The following is an 11,321-nucleotide window of genomic DNA, read 5'->3' on the forward strand; positions in this document are numbered from 1 at the left end:
TTAGCTTGGGTTTGGTGATGAGTTTTTAAATGTAAAAATGGCATGATCCATGAAAAAAAATGATTAAGCTGGACCTTATTAAAATTAAAACATTTGCTCTGAAAAGGGCACTGTTAAGAGAATGAGAGGAAAAGCCACATCCTGGAAGATAATATTTGCAAAACACCTATCTGATAAAGGACTTATATCCAAAGTCTACAAAAAAACACCTAATGTTAAATAATTAGAAAACCAATAATCCAATTAAATGGGCAAAAGTTCCAAACAGACACCTCACCGAAGAAGATACACAGTTATCAAAGAAACGTATGATAAAATGCTCTACATCGTTTGTCTTTAGGGACTGCAGATTAAAACAATGATACTATTTTACATCAATTGCAATGGCTAAAATCCAAACAACTGACAATACCAAATGCTGCAAGGGTGCCAATCAGCAGGAACTCTATTTACTTCTGGTGGGAATGCAAAATGGTACACCCACTTTGGAAAACAGTTTGTCTCTTACAAAACTATAGTCTTACTATATGATCCAGCATTCATACTACTAGATATTTACCCAACTGATTTATAAAGATTTATGTCCACACATGAACTTAGGTGTGATTGTTTATAATGGCTTTATTTATAAGGGCCAAAATTTGGAAGTATTCAAAATGACCTCCAGTAAGTAATAGATAAATAAACTGTTACATTCAAGCAATGGAATACTATTCAGTGATATAAAGAAATGAGCTAACAAGCCACAGAAAGACATAGATAGTTTTAAATATGTATTGCTACGTAAAAGCAGCCCATTTTTAAAAATCTACACACTGGGGCCACCTAGGTGGCTCAGTCAGTTAAGCATCTGCCTTTGGCTCAGGTCATGATTTCAGGGTCCTGGAACTGAGCCCCGAGTTGGGCTCCCTGCTCAGCAGAGTCTGCTTCTCCCTTTGCCCCTCCCCCACTGCTTATGCTTGCCCTCTGTCAAATAAATAAAAATCTTTAAAATTTTTTTTTTAAATCTACACACTGTACGTAGGACTCCTGAGTTGGCTCAGTTGGTTAAGCATCTGACCTCTTGGCTCAGGTCAGGATCTCAGGGTCATGAGCTTGAGCCCTGCATTGGGTGCCATGCTGGGTGGGAGCCTGCTTAAGATTCCCTCAGCCCTTCCCCAGCTGCTTGCTCATTCTCTATCTACAACAAAAACAAACCAAAAACCAAAAACCAAAAAACATCTACATACCATACCATTCTAATTGTATGACATTCTGGAAAAGTCAAAACTACAAAGAGAGTAAACACGTAAGTGATCGCTAGTGGTTTGGGATAAGGGATAGGATGAACAGGTAAAGCACAGTGGATTTTTTTAGGGTGGTGAAACTATTTTGTGTGATACTATAGTGATGAAAACAAGACATTAAGCATTCATCAGGTTATAGTACAAAGAATAAACCTTAACATACTCAAATATTAAAAAATTATTTAGAAAACTGGGTGATTTCAGAATGGAATGCAAAATGTGAGAAAAGGGCCAAATTTATTACAAATATATAAAACAACCTTACTGAAAGGGGTGGAGGAATACAGTGCTACCTTTGGAAATGAGTGAGTCTGTAAGGCTGAAGGCAAAAGGAACACAAGCATTATTCTCTAGTTCATAAAGCTGTTTCCCAAGGGGGTATGCGTTAACAGTTCTGAACCATTATACACGTATACTGGATTGAAAAAGTAATTGGATGGCTGATGACAGGAGCCAGGTTTCTCACTGTTGGAAGGGAAGGTTAGATAAGCAAAAGAGAAGGAAGCTAAAATGATCCACATGGTAATGGATTTGAATTGGAGACATTGGTATAAACTCATAGCTAGCCTAATATGGATAGAGATGGTTACATATCTGTCCTAATTTTTTACTTGAAATACTTATAGATATTAGTATAAACATGTATATCTCTTGCTCTGTTAGCTGACAGGGCCTAGAACCAAGACATCATACTTAGCACCCAGAACATGGTTTCTCCAACAAAAGGAACCAAGGCTCCTTGGAGAAATGGCTGATTCTAAGACTGGGGCAGAAAATATACAAGATGAGCATGGAGCATCTTGTAATCCCAGAAGTAAAGTGCATGTACACATGCATGCATGGATGTATACACGCATACAATGAAGGAGGTATGTCAAAAGGATACAGAAGTCAACTGAAAGAGTTCCCAAAGGCCAAAGCTAGAAATTTGAACAATAAAACATATAAACCAGTACAGGCTTATTACCCATAGCATTAAAAAAATGAGTTCATACTGAGATAAATAAATAAACAGGGAACAAGATAAATCTCCCACACAGAAAAGTTCTAAATACTTTGCATAGATACTTTGCTCTCACAGAAGTGCAACATAACTCCCTGCTCCTTAAGTGTGCTGTACATATTTTCTTCTTAAGAGTACAGTACAGAAAGGGAGAAAAAATAACTTCATAGTGAAGAAACATGACCAACTCTACCTCAAGCCATTGGATCCAAGAAAACATCAACAGTGTTAAGTCATGTTGACAATATGTACCCTTGATATGATGTGATGACAATGGCATTTTATCTTGTTGTCTTCTTCCTAAAACACAGTACCCTAATCTAATTATGAGAAAAAGATCAGAAAAACCACATGTGACATTCTTCTCAATAGTGGATTGGTATCAAAACTCTCAAGAAAATAAGAAACAGAACATCTGAGAAACTGTCACAACAAAGAGGAACCAAAAAAGACAAGACTAATCAGGGTAATGTGGTATCTTGGACAAACTCCTAGATCAGAACATATTAGGGAAAAATTGAAGAAATGTGAATAAAGTATGGACTTTGGTTAATACTAAGGTATCAATACTGGTTCACTCATCATGATAAGTGTACCATATTAATGTAATATGTAATAATAGGGAAACTGGGTAGGGGGGTAAATGGTAACTCTCTGGACTATCTTCCCAATAATCCTATAAATCTAAAACTGTTCTAAAATAAAAAGATTTTTTTTTAATGAAGTGAAGGCATTGGAAAATAAACTTGAGAAAATATCCTAGAGAGTAAAACAAAAAGAAAGGGAAAGAAAATAAGAAGAAAGATTAGAAATTTAATCTAACGAGGTCTGATACTCAAGTAACAAGAAGTCCAGGAAAAAAAAGTATAAGAATAAACAAAGGAAGAAACTGTCAAATACAATACCTCAGAACTGAAGGATATGATCACCAGGTGGAAAGAGCCCAGTCAAGGACCAACACAATGAATGAAAAATCCTTATAGAGCCTCATCATTGTGAAATTTCAGAATACCTGAGTGGTTTACAGAAAGATCAACCCATTTCAGGCTGTAACAGCATCCCCCACCTTTCCCCTACACTCTTGACCTCCCCATCCCATCCTGCTCACCTTTGTCTCTGTTCTAAAGCATTCATTTAACTTTACAACCTTCTAACTTTTTGTATAATATATTTATTATATTGTTTACCATCTGGAACAACTCGTCCCTCCAAGAAATTAAGCTGCGTGAGGGTAGATATCTTGTATTTTTGTTCACCAATATATTCAAAGTATCTTGAGCAATGCCTGCCACAAAAATTATGCTTACTACAAACCTAGTGAATAAATATAAAAGTTTCCAGAGAGCAACAGCAGGTCACATATAAAGGAATGGTTATCATATCTGGCACTGGACTTCTCAGCAGCAACATTAGAAGGTAGAAAACAACGGAACCATGCATCCAAAATTCTAAAAGTAAATTATTTACAACCTAGAATTCTATATTCAGTTAGTATGAGTGCAGAATTTTAAAAAACATATTTAGACAGGCAAGAATCTAAAAACGCTGCCTCCCCTTCAGTCTTTCTCAGGGGCCTACTAGAATATGTACTCTATCAACATGAGGGAGACAACAAGAAAGAGGAAGGGCTGAAGTCAGAAACAGGCTATTCAACACAGGGAGAGACAAATGCAATGCACTGATGATCATAAAAGGACATACCTCAAAGACAGCCATGCAACAGTAGGCCTAGAGAGCAAGGCAAGACTACAGATGCAGAGTGGTAGGCAATTACAGGAAAGATGTTACAAAACAAACAACAGACATTTTGAATCCACCAAAAGGAGATTTACTTATTTTGTCGGAAGTGTTGTTAAAGTTATGGGCACCTGGGTGGCTCAGCTGGTTAAGCGACTGCCTCCAGCTCAGGTCAAGATCCCAGAGTCCCAGGATAGAGTTCCGCATTGGGCTCCCAGCTCCACAGGGAGTCTGCTTCTCCCTCTGACCTTCTCCTCCCTTATACTCTCTCTCAATGTCTCTCTCTCAAATAAATAAATATAATCTTTCTTTAAAAATTAAAAAAATAAGTAAGTAAGTAAGTAAGTAAGTAAAGTTATAAAGGAAGGGTGCCTGGCTGGCTCGCTCAGTGGAGGGTGCAGCTCTTGATCTTGGGGTTTTAGGTTTGAGCCTCACACCTGGGGTAGAGATTACTTAAATAACATCTTAAAATATATAGGATACATTAAAAAGATATAAAACATTCGTAAAGATACATAAGAGGTAGATAATACAGAAGACCTAAGGTAGGAACAGCTGGGTGGCTCAATCAGTTAAGCGTCTATCTTCAGCTCAGGTCATGACCTGGGATGGAGTCCACCATGGGCTCCTTGCTCAACAGGGAGCCTGCTTCTCCTTCTGCCTGCCACTCCCCCTGCTTGTGCACTCTCTCACAAATAAATAAATAAAATCTTAGAAAAACAAAACAAAACTAAGGTAATTATAAACTCTAGGAAAAAAACCCAAAATATTATATTACAAACAAATAGTACAATATACCTGGCTTACCTGTACACATTATGCACATGGTTAAATGATGTAAACACTAAATAGTCATTTAACTAAAAATTAGCATGGAACTAATCTGCAAATAAGAGGTGATGAAAAGTGCAGTGTTTAAAGGTGGAGCCTTGTGTGACAAACCTAAATTCTCATCTCCTATAATAGGAAATTGGTAAATAATACTTAAGACTGCAGTAGGATGGGGAGATAGGTGTAAAAGTAAGCAGGTTATTTAAAAACCTAGAGGTGAAAAAGAGTTCAACAAAAAATAAAGAGCTGAATAGTCTATTCACTCTGCAGGAGCCTTTCTCAGCAAGGGTTCTATAAGAGAATGAAGCCTTAATGCCCTAAGGCATCCATTTTAGGTAAGGAACTACCTTCTTTCCGATGCTTAAAAGTGTTACTGGTCTTAAGCCATCAAGGGGGGAGTTAAGGAAACAGCACTGCAACTTATGTTCCAGATGAGGAACACTGATTGAAAAAGGCTGCTTCTGCAGAGTGGGATTCAGGAGAGAGGACTGGGGCAAAAGATTATTACTTTTCATTTTAAGCCCTGTAGTCTTACTTTACTCTTTAAATTACGTACAAGAATCCCTTTGATAAACATTAACATTACATTAAGAAATATAATAGCAAAAAGAAGTAAAGGAACTCTGAATATAGAACATATTAAAAACATAAAGCACAGAAATGAGAATCATAGGAATCTAGAAATAGTCTCCCATTAGAAAAAAAACATTTTTTCTAAAAAAGTATGGAATTCATGAAATACCTATTTACAGAGTCATCTCTATACAGCACTGTACTACTAAGGTTTATGTCATCTGAGGTGCCTAAAAAGGTGCAGAAAAGGTAAGATAAATAATAACACAATTCAACAATTTATATAAGATATAAGTACTATAGGGCGCCTGGGTGGCTCAGTGGGTTAAGCCGCTGCCTTCAGCTCAGGTCATGATCTCAGGGTCCTGGGATCGAGTCCCGCATCAGGCTCTCTGCTCAGCAGGGAGCCTGCTTCCCTCTCTCTCTCTCTCTCTCTCTGCCTGCCTCTCTGTCTCTGTCTGTCAAACAAATAATAAATAAAAAATCTTAAAAAAAAAAAAAAGATATAAGTACTATACATGAAACCTTTAACATGAAATTTGAAATGGGAAGCGGCACATACTTCCCATTTCATTCAACTAAGATGTACTTAGTGTGCCAGTGATCTACCACATACACTAAGAATACAAAAGGAATATAAGATATACTCCCTATTCTGAAGAAGTTTATTTATGTGTACGTATGATAACCTATTTTATTTAGGTAATATTTCTACTCACCTGACCTTTTATGTACTCTCAGATTTACAATAAAAAATTTACAGCATTTTACAAAAAATGGTTTTAAAGCATCTCTTCATGATTTAAAAAAAAAAAAAAAAGTGGCAGCAACACAGAAGATTAACCAGAAAACCAACAAAACCAATAGGAAGGAGACTCCTAAAATGGTTCAGATGAGAGATGATGAGGGCAAAGCAGAAGGAAAGGAGATCTATAGCAAAGTGGCTAAAGAGTGGGAAATTCTGGAGGGTGAAAGCAAGGGAGAAAGCTAGCATTACTGCCAGGTTTCCATCATGGGTGACTGGGTAGACGGTGGTACCACCGACCATGAGAGGTGATACAGAGAAGAGCAGGACTGAGGGAAAACATGAGTTCACATTTGGACTATTGTCTGCAGTACCTTGCGAACATCCTGGGGGTGATGTCCAATAGGCAGTTGAATATAAGGATCTGGAATGCAGGAGAAAAGTCTGAGATGGATAAAAGATTTGGGAACTGGCAACACATACCTGTTAATGGATGAGATCACCTAGGAAGAGCATATAGAAAAGGACAGGAGCCTGACATCAGGTAACTAAAGATTACAATAAATGTCCCTAAAGCCCCTCTGGATAAAACTTTCCCAGAGTTATATGTACTTCTATAGGATAACAGCCAATATATAATGCTAAATGACAAAAAAATCAAACTGCAAAACATCATGCACAGTACAAACCCATTTTTACAAATAAGTTGTTAAAAAAAAAATTAGCAAAGACACAGAAGAAAAATATGGACGGCCAACACCAAACTGTTAATGATGATATCTGTGATTATGCAGGTCTTTCACATCCACATTATGTATCTCTACAGTATTTTAGTTTTGTTTTGTTTTTGTTTTTACAAAAATGCACTACTTCTGTAAACAGGAGAAAAGATAATTTTGTTCCTTTCCTTAAAAAAGTATAGTGCATATCCTTAAAATATAAAAAAAAAAAATAATGAAAATCTGTTAGAAAAACACACTGACATTGGACGATAATTGGGCAAATAGTACAAACAACTAATAAAATTATGAAAAAATATTCAGAGCACAATCTGTACTATCAATATGAGTTAGAACACATATCATTTGTTGCCTACTAAATCAGAACACAATTTTTCTTTTTAGCAATCTCCACACCCAACATGAGGCTCAAACTCACAATCAAAAGTTGCATGATCAACTGAGCCAGTCAGCCACCCCCATAATTTTTTTTAATAATAAAATTGCTCAATGTTTGTAAGAGTATGATAAAAAGAACATCTCAGATACTACTGATAGTAAACTGGTATACCCTCTCAGAAAAACAATGTAACAACATGTATCTACAGTCCAGAAGAGATTCCATTTGATATTAACGATTCTTTTTAAAAATTTAAGAAAATAATCCAAAGCAACTGAAAACATGCAAAGATATTTCATCAAATCATTAATTGAAACCATCTAAACCCCAACATTAGGACACAAAAGAAAATTACCCAGGCATCCAAAGTAATTCTACTTTTAGAGAAACATTAGCAATTGTGTGGGGGAACACATCACAAATAACTTTCAACTTGAAATGTTCCTAATACTGCAAAATTGCGGAAGAACCTAACAGCGCATTAATACAATAATTAAATCATCTTTCTCAAACTGGTCTGAGGACCCCTGGAAGACCTCAGAACTTTTTAGGGGGTCGGCGGGGTCCTTCCTTTTCCAAACACCTATCTATGCATGGCTGGATTTTGCTAATGTGCTTTAGCAGACAAGACAACCCACCAGATTAAAGGGAGAAGCAAATAAGAGAATCCAGCTGTCTTCTACAAAGCCAGACATTAGTGATCTGCAAAAATAAAAAACAATGCCACCCGTCTCACTAAATTTTTTAAATATATTTTTCAGAAATATTATTTAATTCAACATGTGAAGGGCTTTTAATGCATAATTTTTGGAAACTTTCTGAGTTTTAATTTATAAAATACTAAATATATTGCATTAAGAGAAACTCTTTTGGTTCCCAATTTTTAAATTTGTAAAGGGATCCTGAGACCCACTGGGTTAAAAAACTGTGATACTATCATATTATGTAACATTGGGATTATAATTAAGTGGGAACGGAGCTTTATCTGTAATGTAACTGTTTCAAAAGATATTTTGCTCATGCATTACTTGTATAATCAAACATCAAATTATACTTATTAAGATTTTTTAAAAACATAGGTAACACTTAAATTTAAGCGAGAAAAGCAGGTAATCCAACTCTATAAAATCATCATAATTAAGAAAACGCCACGAGAAAAAAACCTGGAAGGTAAAAACTCAAAATATTAACTGTGGTTGATTATCTTTAAATGGTGAAATTATGGCTTATTATTTTTTCGTAATCTTTATTATGTTTAAGATTTTGTTCTGGACCCTAAGCATGCAGTTTAATATCTACGGGAGGGAAAAAAAAGGGAGAAATTGGGTGAAAAAAATATATAGTTTTCCTGGGTCAAAAACCATTACACTTCCGCCAATTCAGAAGACAACAAGCTCAAAATAATAATTTAAGGAAGCTAAAGCGACGAACCAATTTCCTATTTTGTTAAATGAAAAAGATGAACTTAAGTGTATGGACTGGTTTCCATACGAGTCAAACAAACAAGAACACTCAGTCTGGAATAATTTGCTATCATGGTAGTACAAGTGAGTTAATAGTTTAAAAGTTAGGTCATCTTTCAGAATTTTTCAGAGGGGCCAAAGGAAAGGGAGGAAAAAAGAACACCGCCGCATCCTTCTGTCCAAAATGATGAGAAAATGCATCGGTGCGAGAATGGGGTTTGCGAAAGAGCAAGGGCAGTGATGACAGATTCTGCTAGAGCCGAGTCCTCCCAGCGCAGAAACTACCTCTCCGCGGGAACCACAGTCCCTTCAGGTAGGCACAGCCCCTCCCCTGGCGGGACACCCTTCTCCCTACACCCGCCGCGGCCCCCTGGACGCTCCCTGGCAGCCCGACCCCTCAAGGCGACTCGAGGCGGTCGGGGTGGGTGGGACCCGGCAAAAAGCCGCTGAGATTGCCCTCCCTGCCCGGTCCGGCCCTCCAAGCTCTACAGAGCGGACGCGAGGTTTGAGGGTCGTGATTCCCTGTTCAACTCTGCGGCCTAGGAAAGAGAACAAGTCGGGGCCCCAGGCTCGGCCCTTGGAGGAAAAGGAGGGCCAAAGCCGGCACCCAGGTCGGCGGGTCCAGCGGCCACCCCGCCCCCTCCGTAAGTGCAGCAGGAGTGAGGAGAGGCCAAGTTGCCTGTTAATGGGGCTCTTACCTCCCCACACCCCAGAGGAGCTCTCTGGGGACTCGATGCGACGCCGGGCAGAGGAATGAAGAGCGACCCCGGCCGGGAACCCCGGGGTGCGCTACGTCGGCTCAGGGTTTGTTTTCCCCCCGACCTGTTGGGGCGGGGGGTGTGGGGAAGAAGAGCTGAGAGCGCAGGCGCACAAGAGGCTTTCCTACGGCTCACAGCCCCCCTCCCTCCGCGTCCACGGCCTCCGCCAGGTCCCGAAGCGCCTGCGCGCTGCTCTGCGGAGTCCGGGCTGTGGGTGCCAGACTTCTTACCGGAAGTGCCTGGGAAGGTTGTGGGATGATGAGGCAGCTTGAAGACCGGCTTTAGATGAGGACTCGGTTTCCCACTAGACGCCTGGAAGCCGGAATCGGGAGGCAGACTGCGTCAGTGTCCGGCTTCCTTTGCCCTTCGTTGACCTAGACTCAGCTTCCCCCGCCCCCCTCCGCAGCTGGCGAGGCGCACCAGCTTGTACCGGACACGCCTGCCGCCGGGCAGCTAACCAGGCCTGCTCCCCAGAAAGCCTTTTTACTTCACCCTGGCCACCCTCCTCTTCCCCCCCCCCGGCCGCAACAAAAATGCTCCCACCCACCACCGAGCTTCAAGCCTTTCAGCTGACTGCCTGTTCCCAATGCTGCTGCCCTTCCCTCTCGTTGCTTTAGTTCTGCTTTTCTAACAGTAACCACAAGGACAGCTGCCTCCCCGCGTCTAAGAACAAAAGCTAACCAACTGGAGAAATAAATGCTACTCATGCGATGTATGTTTGTGCTTGTTAAGCTTTACTATTTTTACAAGTTTTCTATAAATTTAAATGAGGGAAGAAGAGATAATCTCTATGGGAAGAATAATCCATCTGTTGCCAAAAAAGTTTTACCAGCTCATAATTCATACTAGTCTTTAAAAAAAAAATTCAAGAGTTAGGGGCAACGGGGTAGCCAGTTAATTCAGAGGAGGTCATGATTTCAGGGACCTGATCCCCAGGATCCTGAGATGGAGACCCCTTTGGGGCTCCTAGCTGGGTGCAGCGTGGGCTTGACATTGTATTTCCCTCTCCCTGTGATCCTCCGGTTTGTGTTTGAGCGCTCGCTCGCTCGCTCTCAGATCTTTTAAAAAAATTTTTCAGTTGTATCAGTAGTACTTCATTCAGATGTGATTTATGGTGAAGGATTTGAGATTGAGTTCAAATTCTAAATCTGCAATTCGCAATTACAGTTTGTGATCTTTCAAAAATACTAAATCTTGATTTTTTTTCTCTAGCCTTGATTTTACTAAAATGAAATTATGTGGTTTTAGTCTAACAGTAAAACTTATTGATAGCGTAAAATAATTTATTGAGCATCTACTATGTGACAGCCACTGCATTAGATGCTTTGCTTACATTATCTCATTTATTCCTAAGCAAGTCTACAATTACAGTATGCATTTTCTCTATGTGTTAGGGGTTATTTACAGATAAATGAAATGGAGTAACAGCCCTTATGGAACCACCATCTAATAGCTGAGACTCATATACAAATGTTTATTTGGGATAGAAGTATTTATATAGAACTATTCATATAATACATACTTATATATATAGTGTGAGGACAAAGAATTGAAACAAAACAGTGAGATCTTAGAGATTAATAGGAAAAATATATACATGAATGGTCGGTTCACAAAACAGGAAATTTCAGTGCCTACTGTGTATTTTACTAATGTTCAAACTCATTAATAATGAAATGAAGACAAAAGAGATATTATTTCCAGTGGATCTAATTAGCCAGTTCATTTAAAATGTGAATATATTCCATTGGTGAAGGTGGAATGAAATGAGCACTCATCCTTTTGGGGATATAAATTAGGACAAAG

The 11,321-nt window shown here is 38.9% G+C and overlaps 1 protein-coding gene across 6 annotated transcripts in view; it reads right to left on the reverse strand.

The window, feature by feature from the left end:
- Positions 1-9,991, reverse strand: part of ZFYVE16 (zinc finger FYVE-type containing 16) — a 50,910-nt gene extending 40,919 nt beyond the window's left edge. For 3 of the 6 annotated variants that reach the window (XR_004381412.1, XM_032847636.1, XM_032847676.1), the window contains exons 1-2: positions 9,456-9,566; positions 6,550-6,599 (exon numbers count right to left, since the gene is read on the reverse strand). The gene's annotated coding sequence lies outside the window, so the exon portion shown is untranslated. Of the gene's footprint in view, positions 1-6,549; positions 6,600-9,455; positions 9,569-9,745 lie in introns of those variants that run through there. The other 3 variants (XM_032847654.1, XM_032847663.1, XM_032847645.1) reach the window with 3 other exon arrangements.
- Positions 9,992-11,321: the final 1,330 nt, after the last annotated feature.

Source organism: Lontra canadensis, unplaced genomic scaffold (assembly GCF_010015895.1).
Source record: "Lontra canadensis isolate GAN:19392208 unplaced genomic scaffold, GSC_riverotter_1.0 scaffold4, whole genome shotgun sequence".
In the NCBI taxonomy this organism is placed as follows: domain Eukaryota; kingdom Metazoa; phylum Chordata; class Mammalia; order Carnivora; family Mustelidae; genus Lontra; species Lontra canadensis.